The following is a 15,296-nucleotide window of genomic DNA, read 5'->3' on the forward strand; positions in this document are numbered from 1 at the left end:
AATAGGATTAAAATGCAAACCATACAACTTAATAGCCAGGGCTTTAGAGAGGACCCCTTGATTCGAAACTTACATCCTTTTTATTTGACACATTGAGTACCTACTATATATTACCCTTAATTCCAGGTGCTGAGGATGCAGGTCAAATAAGACAGTCATGGTCCCTGCTCTCATGATACACATATTCTAGTGAAGACAGTAAACAGACAAACAAAAAAGATAAAACAATCAAGTCAGAAAATGATAAGTACTATGCAGAGAATTAAAATTGTCACCCAATCATATCAGTTATGGCTGGTCAGAGAACAAGTTGAGACATGTAAATAAGACCTGAAAGTCAAGACAGAGGCAGTCATGCAAAAAAAATCAGGCGGAAGGGCATTTTAGGCAGAGCAAACAGCTAGTACAAAGGCCCTACAGCAGAAAAGGGTTTGGCAAGTTCAAGAAAAAGAAAACCAGCGTAAAGGCAGGAGAATTAATGGGGAAAGCAGGAAAGTACTGGGCAAGGTCAGAGAAAAGAGAAGCCTGTACCAGTGGAACTTCACAAAGGTAAAATGCATGGTTTTTGTTATAACTGTGATGGGAAGTTCGGAACCTTGACCAAGTCACTTACTCTTTCTGGGCCTCAAATTACTCATCTGCAGAATGGGGATCCTGAGGGTTTACCTCATAAAGTTGTGTTGAGGATTAAACACAAAGAAAGGAAATAATGGACTTAGCACACAGGAGGCAAGACATAGGAAACATTCCTGTGTGCTATTATTCTACCTTCTGATCTGCTCTCCTTTCTTCTCTCATAAGCTACTCGCATTGCGGGCTTATGGGCTTATGATCAGTTGAAGATCAGTCTATCAACCAGCAAGTCCAAATGAATGCAGACAAGGGACACATTGTGACATGCGTTTATCTGAACACGCCAACACCAACTCCTACAGAATGTTCTCCCCAAGTAAGACCCAAACCACCCAAGCACCGCCAAGTGAAGAATGGATGACTGCATGACACCTATGGAACCCCAAGTTTTGCTACTTGGCCTGAAAGCACCATACGCTTGGAAATTCATTCTTCTGCTGAAAAACATAGCCAATGGAAATCCATCAGCTTTTCCTGCTCTTTCTTGGCATATCCACATCACCTCCAGCCCCTAAAAAACAAAGGGCTTTTGCCAAAGTCTTTTAGTGCTGGTTTTATTGCTGCTCGCTTTAAAAATGACTGTTTAAAAAGAATGAAATCATAAAGCACCCTTTGGGCTTCCCTGGTGGCACAGGGGTTGAGAATCTGCCTGCTAATGCAGGGGACACGGGTTCGAGCCCTGGTCTGGGAAGATCCCACATGCCGCGGAGCAACTAGGCCCGTGAGCCACAACTACTGAGCCTGCGCGTCTGGAGCCTGTGCTCCGCAACAAGACAGAGGCCACGATAGTGAGAGGCCCGCGCGCCGCGATGAAAAGTGGCCCCCGCTTGCTGCAACTAGAGGAAGCCCTCGCACAAAAACGAAGACCCAACACAGCCAATAAATAAATAAATAAATAAATAAATAATTTAAAAAATAATAATAATAATTAAAAAATAAAGCATCCTTTAAAGTTAGGCTGCAAAGAAGAGGGCTTATGCACAGACTTACAAGCGCCTGGAGAGCCAAGAGGCCACAGGCACTCAGAAACACGGGTGGACCACAGCCACCACCAACACAAAATGGCATCACTTCACTTTTAGCTCAAGCAGCCCCCGGTGGGCAAAGCCAGGCAAACCACGAGGCCTTTTAGAGGGAAAACAAGAGTATGCCCAGAAAAAGGAAGAGCTGCCAGCATTTGATCAATCTCCTGGCTGGAGGCCAAGGACACTCCCTCCAGAGAAGCACAAGCCTCAGTAAGACGCCCTAGCCCAGGCACATATATGGTAACACGGCTGTAAATACGGCGGAGAGAAAACCCATCCTTTTCATGGTTGACTCTGCCAACAGAGGAGAAAAGGTTCTCTTTCTAACCGTCTCTGCTTACTCGGGGCTCTCACGGTTAATTTTGGAACTTCCTTTGAGCAAAGATACTTTGACAATATTATCTTCATTGTGAAACGAGGATGAGCGGCACCACATTTCTGAGTCAGACACCCGGCTAGATGCTCCCACCCCCACTGCCATCCACGCCTCTGTGCAGCCCCCTCCTTGCCTTCTTGTCCCGCTAGAGTCTAATCAGACTGTGCTCAGAAATGCAGTGTGTCCCCATCAAGAGATAATTTATTTTATTGCACAAAGCATTTCTCTCTGGAGCACAGAAAATCGCATTCTGCTTTCGTTTTCAGCCAGTCCCAAAGAAAGTCATCAGTTCAGAAGTTTCAACTTTAAGCAGGGCCCTCTGTTACAATCTCAGAAATAATAATCGTAAATCTGAAGTTCAGAGCGATCCTCTAGTTTAAACGTTGCTCGTTTAGACATCTCACACACACACACACTAAGATAAACCTACTTGCCTTTTCACAAACACATCTGCTAAATAAGCTATTCTTGAAACAGGTACATGATCTACAGAGTTATTTCTCAGAAAAGATGTCAGGGGACTTCCCTGGTGGCGCAGTGGTTAAGACTCCACGCTCACAATGCAGGGGGCCTGGGTTCGATCCCTGGTCAGGGAACTAGATCCCACATGCATGCTACAACTAAGAGTTCACATGCCACAACTAAGGAGCTGGTGCAACAAATAATAAAAAAAATAAATTAAAAAAGAAAAAAAAAGAAAAGATGTCAGTATGACACGTGCTCCTGGCCTACTCCTAAAGGCCAACGTTAGAGAAACCAATCAAAGTTGGCAGTCAGAGCACTTTACATTTGGTGGGGAGAGATCATTTAGCCAAAAGTCCTCATTTTACAGGTGGAAACAAACAAACATCCTCTGAGTGATTTCTTGGAGGTCACACAAACCAATTAGTGGCCAAAGCCTGCAGACCACAGGGCTCCAGGAACCAAGACCAAAGCTTGGAGGGATGGGGAGGGTGTTGGTTTTGTTAAAAAGTTAAAGTCAGTCCCGACCTAAGAAGACTCCCCTCCGCCCCCCATAGCCTGAACCACAAAAGAATAAACAAATAAGTAAATAATTTTAAACAGCACGTTAGGTTAATATCCTCAGAGAGAGAGAAAAGTCTCACTGAGTCTGGGAAAAACACTCTAGGCTTTCTCAGCCTCAGGGCTACTGTCACTGGGGGGCAGACGATTCTTTGCTGCGGGGGACCCTCCCTGTGCACTGCAGGATGCTTAGCAACATCCCTGGCCTCAACTCACGAGGTGCCACTAGCACCCTCTTCCCCTCAGCTGTGACAACAAAAAAACCATCTCTAGCCACTGCTTAATGGTCCCTGGGGGACCAAATCACTCGGCTGGAAAGGTTTGGTTGTTTTGATCTCTGAGACCTTTTGCTAGCATCTATTATTCTCTACAACTTGGCAGCAATGCCCCAAAGCAGGTATTTTTATACCTCTTCTACAGAAGAGGAAACAGACGCACAGATGTTACATGTTTTGCCTGGACCGAACACGCAGGCGACACCCAGTTCTCGGGAGTCCCCATCCTGCGGCTCGGCAGGATAACACCATTTCAACCTGAGAGCAGCTCATTCACTACCTCATTCCTACCTCCACTCCCTTTCCGTAACCATCACCAACTTTCCAAGCTGAATGCCCTCCAGAGAGCTGTGCTGAGCAAACACCTCAAAAGCAACCATGAGGAGCTGCTGGAGACCCTTCTACCCGGTCCTCACTTCACTCTCCACGGCAAACGGGCAAAGCACTAGGCCAACTCAGGAAACAGGTCATCAGGACAGGGGTACAAAAAATTAGATGAAGAAGTAGCCTACAGACTTCAATGGGAGATAAAACGCAGATAAATAACCTCATTCACAAGTATCTGTGAGCACTTACTATGTGTCAGGTACTCCTATGGGGGAAAGATCAAAAAGGCCTATAGATATAAAGTGTCACAGCGATTCAGATGACAAAGACTTTTAAGGTTCAGGAAAGGTTTCCCAGAAGAAGAAGACCTGGCTGGGAAGAGAAGCACTTGGCAAGGTGGATACAGAGGGGATGAGGACGGGGTCGGCAGGCAGAAAGCATACGTGCAAAGGTACAGAGACAGAACATGATCACGCATGTGGCTGGGAGATATGTGAATGTCCCCAAGTCTAGGTGTTTTTGTCAGCTTTTTCTGTTCAGAAATATGTGCATGCGAAGTGGGTATGGGGAGCTTTTCAAGCTGTTTTTGCAAAACAAAATCACTTCCCAGAGAAAGCTGCTCCTGAAATGCAAACGAACACCGAGGAATTCGGAGGCTAGTGATATTTTCTTCCTCTGTTCATCTTTTTCTGATGAGCAACACTACACCAAGCAGTCCAGGAGTTCTGCTGACTCGAGGGTCACAGAACATTACAAAACGTAAGCTCCTCAAAGCATCTGACAACAGGTGAAAATGCAGCTTTCTGTATGTCTGTGGCTTCACAATCTTAAGTAGGCTTTACATGTAGATCTTGGTCTCTTTCTACCTCTATCCGAACAGCCAATTTAAAAAAATCCCTCAATGTAACCATGAAAGCTCTCATTTTTATCAGAGACAATCCTGCCAGACTTTTTTTTTTTTTTTAACATCTTTATTGGCGTATAATTGCTTTACAATGGTGTGTTAGTTTCTGCTGTATAACAAAGTGAATCAGCTATACATATACATATATCCCCATATCTCCTCCCTCTTGTGTCTCCCTCCCACCCTCCCTATCCCCTCTAGGTGGTCACAAAGCACCGAGCTGATCTCCCTGTGCTATGCGGCTGCTTCCCATGAGCTATCTATTTTACATTTGGTAGTGTATATATAAGTCCATACCACTCTCTCACTTCGTCCCAGCTTACCCTTCCCCCTCCCCGTGTCCTCAAGTCCATTCTCTACATCTGTGTCTTTATTCCTGTCCTGCCCCTAGGTTCTTCATAACCATTTTTTTAAATTTTACTTTATTTATTTTTTTATACAGCAGGTTATTAGTCATCCATTTTATACACATCAGTGTGTACATATCAATCCCAACCTCCCAATTCACTAATGATGAAAAATCTGAAAGAGAAATTAAGGAAACACTCCCATTTACCATTGCAACAAAAAGAATAAAATACCTAGGAATAAACCTACCTAGGGAGACAAAAGACCTGTATGCAGAAAACTATAAGACACTGTTGAAAGAAATTAAAGATGATACCAACAGATGGAGAGATATACCATGTTCTTGGATTGGAAGAATCCTGCCAGACTTCTATACCCTCACCTTAGTTGGTGATTTCGCCTACCTTTCCTCTTAATTGAACATGAGAAGGCTGCTAGGGGAAAGTACAAAGGTCAGTTTCAACAGGTGACAGCTAGCCATGAAAAAACAAACTATAAAAATAAGTTCTGAAAAAGCACAGGGGCAAGCACCCTCCGGCACAGATCTTCTCACACTTTCACACGCATTAAGAATCCCCTGGGGACCTTGCTAAAATGCAGTTTCAGATTCAGTGGATCTGGGGTGGGGCCTGAGAGTCTGCATTTCTAACAAGCTCTCAGTTTGAAGCCGATGATGCTGGTCTGGTGACCACAAATGGAGTAGTAAAGATGTAGAACAAGGTTTCTCAAATTTTTGGCTGTGACCCACAGTAAGAAATACACTGAACTTACAATCCAATGTTTACTCTGTGTGTGTGTGTGTGTGTGTGTGAGAGAGACAGAGTGAGAGAGTGAGAGAGTGAGAGAGTGAGAGAGTGAGAGAGTGAGAGAGTGAGTGAGTGAGTGAGTGAGTGAGTGAGAGTGAGAGAGAGAGAGAGAGAGAGAGAGAGAGAGAGAGAGAGAGAGAGAGAGAGAGAGAGAGAGAGAGAGAGAGAGATTGAGAAAAGTTGTTGCAGCATACATAGTTCTTTTAAGTATCCATGTGATATACTGTGACGTTTTCTATCCTGGTCTACTTTATCAAACAATCATCTACCAAGGTCCACCAAACTGATTTCACAACTTCTTAATGGCTTGCCACACAGTTTGAAAAGCATGGCTATAGAACAAGAGTAACATTCCTGCTTGACTGGGGAGGACTCCTACATCCTAGCCCCAGCATACTAAAGCTAAAACTGAGACCAATTTGAAAAGTTAACAGTATGTTCAGAATTTTTTTTTCAAAGGCAAGGATGTATCGATTACATTCTGGAAAAGCTTTCATGAAAAATGTTCAGGTTTTACATTTCCTTCATTTTAATTTGTTTTCTGACCCATAGGATGAGAGTGAGAAGCGTACCTACCTGGCCCTGAGCTCAGCTCTCTAAGTACCATCTCCCACTCAAAAGAACTAGGGCTTCTTGGAGGAAAGACTGATTTCAGGTCTGCATCAAGAAATATAGAAGATGAGCCTGGAACATCTTGTCATACAAGAAGCAGTAAGTCTAAGACCACTGGGGTTGTGTCTTTTGAATCAACTTGAGTAGCCTCTCTCTGCGCAGAGATGGACAATTTGAACATCAATAAGGATGACTACACAAAATGAAACATAGAAAATATGTCTAAAGCCATGAGTTCATAATGATACTAAAAACACCATACCCATTGGTCATCTTGGTACAGGGTTTCTCAACAGTGGCACTGCTGATACTTTGGAAAGGATCATTCTGGGTTGGAGGGCTGTGAGATGTATTGAAGGCTATTTAGCAACATCCCTGGCGTCTAACCATTGGATGCCAGTAGCACCCTCTCCCCAGTTGTGACAACCAAAAATGTCCCCAGATATCGTCCAGTGTCCCCCACTTGAGATACATTACCATGGATCATGCTAGGGAATTAACGCGTTATTTTTGAAAACTGATAAAACACAGAGAGAGACTGAAGTATTGATCCTGTCTTTTGTTTATATATATGAACTTTACCCCAGGGAACCAAAAACTAAGTGGAGGAAATTTCATTTCATAAAATATTCCAGCTAATAAGTGAACTAGGAAAAATAGAATTAGGAGGGTTACAAGTCCAGTTGAACTAATGGATTGAGGCAATGAGCATCACTGGGTGCTAATCACAAGAAAGCGTATCCAGACACATCACACACTCCCGGGAGTGAAGCTCACAGCAGACTTGGGGGAAAAAAAGCGTGACTCTGGGGCTTCCCTGGTGGTGCAGTGGTTGAGAATCCGCCTGCCAATGCAGGGGACACGGGTTCGAGCCCTGGTCTGGGAGGATCCCACATGCCATGGAGCAACTAGGCCCGTGAGCCACAACTACCGAGCCTGCGCGTCTGGAGCCTGTGCTCCGCAACAAGAGAGGCCACGATAGTGAGAGGCCCGTGCACCGCGATGAAGAGTGGCCCCCGCTCGCCGCAACTAGAGAAAGCCCTCGCACAGAAACGAAGACCCAACACAGCGAAAAACAAAAATAAAATAAATAAATAAATTTATTAAAAAAAAAAACAAAACACTGAAATCCACATTTACCTCTATGCCTCATGCATACCTTACCTCTCAGAACTCCAACTTTCTCAAAAAAAAAAAAAGCGTGACTCTGATCAAGCCTCTGCCTCTAACCATCAAATTAAACATAAATATAATAAATATAGAGGACAGAGGAACATGTTCAACTACACCACACTGATGCAGTCAGCAAAATCCAGACTGTAGGAAAAGATATCACCCAGTTTCTTTAATAACAACCAAAAAATGCATGGAAAGAAAAGAGGGGTCGAGGAAATATACAGATTAAAAGACACAGTGACCAAAAAAAAAAAAAAAAAAAAAAAAAAAGACACAGTGACCATTTGCAATGTATCCACCTTATTTGGTTCCTAATTCAAACAAACTGTTGAAGTATGCATATCTGTTATTATTATCATATATATGTTGAAATAATAAATTTATTTAAATTAAGGAGGTGAGAACACAGACGCAATTTTAAAATTTGCTTTTTTTCCCCCTTGAGATGGACAATAGTATCGTGATTATGTTTGTTTTTTTTTTTTAAAGAATCCCAATACTAGAGACATATATTAAAATATAGATGAACTGGTGTATCTGAGATTTGTGTCAATGCCATCCAAGAAGAAAGGGAGGAGTATATGAGAATGTGGATAAAACAATATGGGTCATGAATTGACAACCATGGAGGGTAAGGAGTAAAGAGGGGTTCATAATACTAAGATCGCTACTACTACGTGTATCTCCAATTTTCTAGAGTAAAGTTTTCCTGTTAAGTGCAAACAAAAGAGTGCCTGGCCCTAACCCCTCAGGGGATTAGGTTACTTTGCAGAACAAATGAGAAATTTTTTATTTAAATACACAATAACTAGGCTTTACCCTTGTAATATGGTAACTGACATTTGAATAGTGTTTTACCTTCCATTTCGTTTTCTTTTTTTTATTCTTTTCTCCTTATTTCTTTTTGATTTGTATTGGAGTATAGTTGATTTATAATGTGTTTCAGGTGTACAGCAAAGTGAATCAGTTATACATATACACATATCCACCCTTTTTTAGATTCTTAAAAACAGTACAAACTGAATGAGAAAACCTGGACTCTATGACAGTGATGAAACCTGAATGATATACTTTTTTTTTTTTTTTACTCTAGCGATTCCATACATGTCCTCATTCCAATGAAGTCCCATCAAAGGTACAGCCCCATTTGGATAAATGACTCAGATGTCTATTTATTAAGAAGAAAAGATGTTTACAATATAGAATGCAAAAGGCAAGGAATCAAACAGGAGGTAAGAGTCCCTTTTCATGAAATTTAAACATACGTGTAATTTTTATATGTCTATACATAGAGGGAAAGTTTGAAACCCTAATCTTAGATGGTAGGATTGGGAGTGACTGCTTTTGTTTTGTTGCCTATATTCCCTAAGGTTTTACAACTGAATATGTACATCTTATACAATAAGTAACAAAATGTATTTTTGTTACACGTTTGTACACATTGAGGGGTCCACTCCACTCATCAGGGAGAGTCACTTAGAAGGAGCTTCATATCCCCCAAGGATATTAGATAGCAGAGCATGAGTCCTCTTCGTGTAATTCCTTAAAATGAGACTAGACAGACTGCAGAGTAGCCACAGGGCACAAAAGGTTTGTGTTGAAGATAAACCCCCAGGAATATCATTAGGTTCTTAGAATTTGTTTTGTTATCCAAGCTAACCGTACGTTCACCTCTTTTATCAAAGATGCCTTTCCTCCTGAAGTGAATTACAATTGCAGGTAAATCAGGTGATTAAACAGACAGTCTACAGATCTGGGTTTTATCCCCCAGCAAGTTCCAAGCTGGTATGTGATCCTGCCAGCCTCACCAAAGCCTCTTCGGAAAGGACAAGGGGTTCAGTGATGCCGAGAACCGCTGAGAACGCTGTGCGAGTTTAGAAATCCTCGGGGAAACAAATCATTGCATACCGGCAAACACCTGGCCCCTGCACAACCTGCCCGATTCCCTCTCCCAACCTGAACGCCTGGCACTTTCCCTCAGCTGCAGCCACCCTGGCCTCCTTGCCCTTCCTCTAACAGGCCCCACCTGCTCCCATCTCAGGGCCTCTACACTGGCTGCTCTGGCCCTTTGGAACATACACCCCCCCAGACACCTACATGGCTCACCCACCCACTTCCTTCAGATCTCTGCTGAAATGCCACCGTGTTAAACAGCGCTTCCCTAACACATTGCAAATCAACAAAAATTTTAAAAAAAAAAAAAAAAGAGAGAGAGAGACAAGCAGACATAACAGGTAAATGAGTACAGTTTGAGCTGACCAATTAACAGTTGATTTCCCTATTACCACAACCATAAACAGAGATGAGAAACTGATCACAACGTTTTCGCATTGCAGGTATAAATAACAAAAGGCAAACTGAAAATAAAAAGAGACCTAACCTGACTTAAGTCAAAAGAAAAAAAAAAAAAAAAAAAAGCCCTTCCATGACTCCTGATCTCCCAGAGTACTCCCTTATCCCCTTCACTCTGTTCTGTTGCTGTTATCATTTTTTTCTTTTTATTGTGGTAAAATATACATATATAACACAAAATTTACCATTTTAGCCATTTTTAAGTGTATGATTCAGAGGCATTAAGTACATTCACATTATTCTGCAACCATCACGACAATCCATTTCCAGAACTTTGTCATCTTCCCAAAAGGAAACTGTACCCACTAAACACACTGCCCATTCCCCAGCAGCCCCGCCCAGGGCAACCACTCTTCTGCCTCTTGTCTCTATGAACTTGATTGCTCTAGAAACCTCTTCTAAGCGGAACCATACACTATTTGCTCTTTTGCATCTGGCTTATTTCCACTTAATAGAATGTTTTCAAGGTTCATCTACGTTATAGCATGTATCAGAATTTCATTCCTTTTTAAGGCCAAATAATATTCCACTGTACAGATATACCACATTTTGTTTATCCATTCATCTGTCAATGGGCATTTGGGTTGTTTCCATCTTTTGCCTAACGCTGCTATGAACATGGGTATACAAATGTGTTTGAATCCCTGCTTTCAACTCTTTGGGGTATACACCCAGAAGTGGAATTTTCGGGTTACCTGGTAATTCTACATTTAATTTTTTGAGCAACAGCCATACTGTCTTCCACAGCGGCTGCACCATTTTACATTCCTACCAACAGTGCACAAAGGTCCCAATTTCTCTACTTCCTCACCAACACTGTTGTTTGCCGTGACCCCTCACCCAGCTTTATTCTTCTCCTTAGCATTTACTGCGTATCATACTACAATACTTGCTAATTATATTGGCTGCCTACCCCCAGTTAGGATTTAAGCCTCTTAGGAATAGAACTCTCATTGCTGCATCCCCAGCATCTAGAACACACCCTGGCACGTAGCAGTTACTCAAAGTTTGTTGAATGAAGAAATAAAATATTTGAACCACAACTTTAACAGGCATTAGAGTTTCTAGAATAGATTTATCATACCAAGAGCCTTAAACAATGTCCAGTTTAGGGAAGAACCTGGACATGGTTCAATAGGAGGAATAGCTCAGTGGGTGATGGTTTCAGGTCATCCTCATTAGCAATAACCTCAGAACCACAAACACTATGACAATTGGTAGGAATCATGGAAATTATGTCATTCCTGTCACTGACTTCAAGCCTTAATTGATTTCATCAAAAGAGCTGGGCAAAAACTTAGTGAACTAAAAAATCACATGTACTTCCAGTTACTAAAGAAAGAGCCTGTGAAAGCAACGCGTTTTATTTTAAAAGATCAAACCAACAGCAAAAAGATGGGGCACTGGCCTTGGGTAGACTCCTTAATTAGACGTGCCCAAGGGCAGCATGACCTAAAAACCTAACTCCAGGCCTAATTTTAATTCTTTGAGTTTTTTCTGTTGTTCAGATTTGGTGTTTGTTGTTTCATTTTGGTTTGTTTTTTAAGAGCTGCTTGTAAAGAGATCAGATTTTCTATGAAATCATTACAAATGAGCTAAAAAGCCATTTGAGTTTTTGCTGTGGAAGTCAGTTGGTAGTATACCATTGTATTAGAAGTTTCTTTCTCTCTTTAAGACCACGGTCTTCCTCAGCTGAAAATATTTTGAGATAAAAGCCAACACATCTGTCTTCAGTTTGCCTATTTCTTCTCCTCTAAGCAACCATTCCATCTCTCCTTCCTCAAGAAAAGATGTTAATTCCCTCCAAAAGGCAACCACTGTGTTTAAATGGATAACACCACCGTCAACCCCAAACAACTTCCATGAGTGCCGAACTGGAGGCCAGGAGTAATTCATTACGAGCATGAAGAACTTTCCCTGCCTGATAAGGAAATCTTGATAGGATATTCTGTTCCAATTTGAATTATTCAAAAAGCAGATTATACTTTCAACACAGTCACACACACACGCAAGTGAAAGTAAGAAACGAAAAAGAAAAGTGTTCTTGCACAACTGGCCACAAAGCAAACTGAAGGATACATGAAAAGACATCAACATTTCACAATTTAGACTCAATGCAATTTAAACTTTCGAAGTATTCAAATAGAGAAACACCTGATTCTTGTAACCTGCTCAGATGCCTTGATGTAGACGATCAAGATGGATTTCAGGTATGAGATAGACCCAATGATGAACTTAAACAACGTTCCTTGTGGTTTGGTTTGGTTTCTTTTATTCTCATGCAGACTTTCAGCACACAGCTTACCAAAACGAACTCAGTACAACACCTAAGACCTCCTCCAATACCCACAGTATTTTATTCCTACGTCTATGGCTACATCGTTTTCTTCTTACATCAAGGTCACTTTGTTCCTTCATCGTTTGGTGGGACACAAGCAAAAGTTATTTCATCGACAGCAATAAGTTTACCACTTTTCCCAGTTACCCCCTTATCCCCCCACAAACCTAGGTGCATTTGTGGGAAGCAGCAGAGTCCCAAACCCTGGGGTTATATCTTGCATGCACTGGGTGCTAGTTACCGGACAAGTGATTTCACTCTCTGCACCTCAGCTTCTTCACCTGTACCTGACTCACAGGGTTTCTGTGATGTATGGCTCTGGACCTGGCTTACAAGTACTTAATGGGTATTATTATTTTTAGCAACCAGTCAGAGAAGAGACCACTTTCTCCCTGCCTGCAGCTTACTCTGAAGAAGGGACCTGAACCCAATCCTTGGCCTTATGCGTGCCCACGTAGCCACACGAGTCAAGAGAACTCCAAGAAGGAAGTAGACCTCACACATCCAAATCCTTCCCACTCCACGAGCACTCCTGAGGACCTTATCAACAGGAAACAAAAGCACAATACTACTATAATGAAATGTCTGGCTTTTCTTTTCTAATTAGAAAAGCCCGAAGATTGTAGCCCAGGGAACAGCTAAATATTTAGAATGTTAAAGAAGTTATGAAGACCGAGGCCCCCCACCCCTATTACCCTATCGTTTATCCTGTTCCTGACCATTTCAGAAGAAAAAACTTGTGATGCTCAAATCTGCAGCAATGGGGATGTATGTGCACCCGTTGAAACCTCCCTCTCGTGAAGTGCAGTCTGAACATTTGGGGAGGAAAAAAATAGGAGCTGCTTGTGTCTATAGATAAATGCTGCTTTCAGCTCATATCCCATGACAGGCACCTAAACCATAGGAATCCACCAGATTCCTTGATGTTCAAGTGGCTTCAAGTCAAGGGCTGGATGCTATTATCTTATGTTTCAAGAACTTCCCTTTTTAAAGTTCTAATTCTTTCAGTTTGCCAGCAACCACTTTCATTTCTTGGAACCCAACCTACTCTGATTAAACACACGTTCACAGTTAAGAAAAAAGAAAGTGACTATTTTTGAAAGAGAGAAGCAGATAATTTTTGCTTACATATCTTGGCAGATGAAATACACTGTATCCTTCAGAATTTAAATCATCAGCACACCACCTGGCAAGTTCAATTCTCACGTCACCAATGGGCATCCCTTTTACTGCTCCCTTTAATGTTTTCTTTTTTTCCCCTCCTCTCATAAACCTTCAGGCTGCTTCACTTCTGAGCTAGGGCCAAAAGTACTAGGCAGGACTGCCCCCTGGATCTCATCCGCTCCCTAAAGCCCTCACCAAAGGCAGTGACAAATTTTGGAGACTGAGCTATGAAGTTTCCTTTTCTTTCCTACTCCACATCTCCATGACTCTTTAGAGAGAACTTAAATAGGCTTAGGAGAGAAACTCCTTATTGATTACAGCTCTCAGGCTTCCACACTCACCTGACCCGGGTCAGGCACTCTGTTGCCAACACACGCCCAGCCAGGGGTGCGAGTCCTGCTCCTCGGTAGTCAGCTCCTAAATATTGAGAAAGAAAGAAGACTGAATATGAGATTGGCCAGATGTGGGTGCCTAAGAGAAATTTTCAAATTCCACACTTCCACTTTCGTTAGCCTCCTTCCTGGAGAGACGACCCCCCTCCCCCCCCAAAACACACACACACACACACACACACACACACACACACGACCACCACCACCAAATCTGACAGGTAGGTTGGTGGGATCACTTAGGTGAGGATTACAGGTAACTTCGCTTATTTGTTTCCAATATATAACTGACAAGTGAGACTAAGTGCGCACAAACTTCGAACACGCCGGGGGGCTGAAACTAAGCGAAGTGTTTGGCAGAGCCCAAAGCACTTGTTTCCCAGAGCGGAGGCCAAGTATCCTCATCGGGCGTGAGCTTCGTCCACACTTCATCCCTCACCGCTCCCGGGGTTTTCTTCCGTTTTTTAAAACCTCCCCACTGGGGCCCCAGCGCATGCATTATTCTCCCAACCATGCAGCACGAGGGACGGCTACATTTTAAGAAAGATTGTTTCCTTCAGCGGACTCACACAGGACACCCCCGCACACACCTCCCAAAAAAAAAAAAAAAAAAAAAAAAACTGTTTCCTGCAGCAGCTGCAACAGTTTCCAACTTGGGGGAATGCCATTCCAATCCAGAATGGGTAGCCCTCAAAGCCAGTCGATGGAGTCCAGAATATTTTTAACCTCAAATGAACCCCCCCAAAATGCCCTCAGTAAAAGAACCTCTAAATGCATGCAAGTGCATGCAAATCCACCAAGAACTCCCAGAGAGCGAGGCAAAAACTTCTGCCCCCGGGGGGACAGTACCAACTCCCCGCGCCCTCTGCCCGGCCCCAGCCGCTACCTTGGTGCCCGGGGAGCCACGCCGCTCCGGGGGAGCAGGGCGAGGAGAGGGGTTAGCAGCCGCTGGGTAATCCCATGTCCGCGAAGCGGGAGCTCGTTCCGTGAGGATGGAAGCGGAACACCCACACCTCCTCTGGGCGTGAGCGTTCTCTCTCCACCCTCTGCCTCCTCCTCCACCACCACCTCCTCCTCTCCTCCCACCCCAGCGAGCCTGAGGAAACGCTTCAGCAGCTCATCCACATGGTTACTGCACTTCGAAGCGACTCCTGGCAGCTTATATAGGCCGGGAAGCTCCCTGGGCAATGTAGTCCGAGTCCGGGGTCGTGGCGGCGCCTGGGGCCGCGAGGATGAACTACAGGTCCCAGAATCCTATGGGCTCCCGGGCTGGGCTCTAAATAGACGCACGCCGGGACAGGGAGGGGCGTCCGGCCGAGAGTCCGGGCTTCAAAACCAGCTCGGGTTTGAGAGCCGGCTGGGTTTGGAGCCCGCGACCCAAAACCATCTCTGGGGGCGCCCCCAACCCTTGGGGACTCTCCTCCTTCGGTTGCCCCCTTTCCCTAGAATCCAGGTGTCACTGGGAGCAGAGAGCGGGGAGGAGCTCGGATTTCTGCTTTGGGAAGTTTTTACAAGCTGTTACCCACCCTTCCCCCGCTTTGAGTCCCC

The 15,296-nt window shown here is 43.6% G+C and overlaps 1 protein-coding gene across 7 annotated transcripts in view; it reads right to left on the reverse strand.

Annotated features, from left to right (window-relative positions):
* ITPR1 (inositol 1,4,5-trisphosphate receptor type 1) overlaps positions 1–14,883 on the reverse strand; it is a 319,227-nt gene extending 304,344 nt beyond the window's left edge. For 6 of the 7 annotated variants that reach the window (XM_082345342.1, XM_082345346.1, XM_082345344.1 and 3 more), the window contains exons 1-2: positions 14,635–14,883; positions 13,701–13,776 (exon numbers count right to left, since the gene is read on the reverse strand). The gene's annotated coding sequence lies outside the window, so the exon portion shown is untranslated. The remainder of the gene's footprint in view (positions 1–13,700; positions 13,777–14,634) is intronic. The other variant, XM_082345347.1, reaches the window with a different exon arrangement.
* Between the last annotated feature and the right edge of the window lie 413 nt (positions 14,884–15,296).

This window comes from Balaenoptera borealis, assembly GCF_965194805.1.
Source record: "Balaenoptera borealis genome assembly, chromosome: 12".
Lineage (NCBI taxonomy): Eukaryota > Metazoa > Chordata > Mammalia > Artiodactyla > Balaenopteridae > Balaenoptera > Balaenoptera borealis.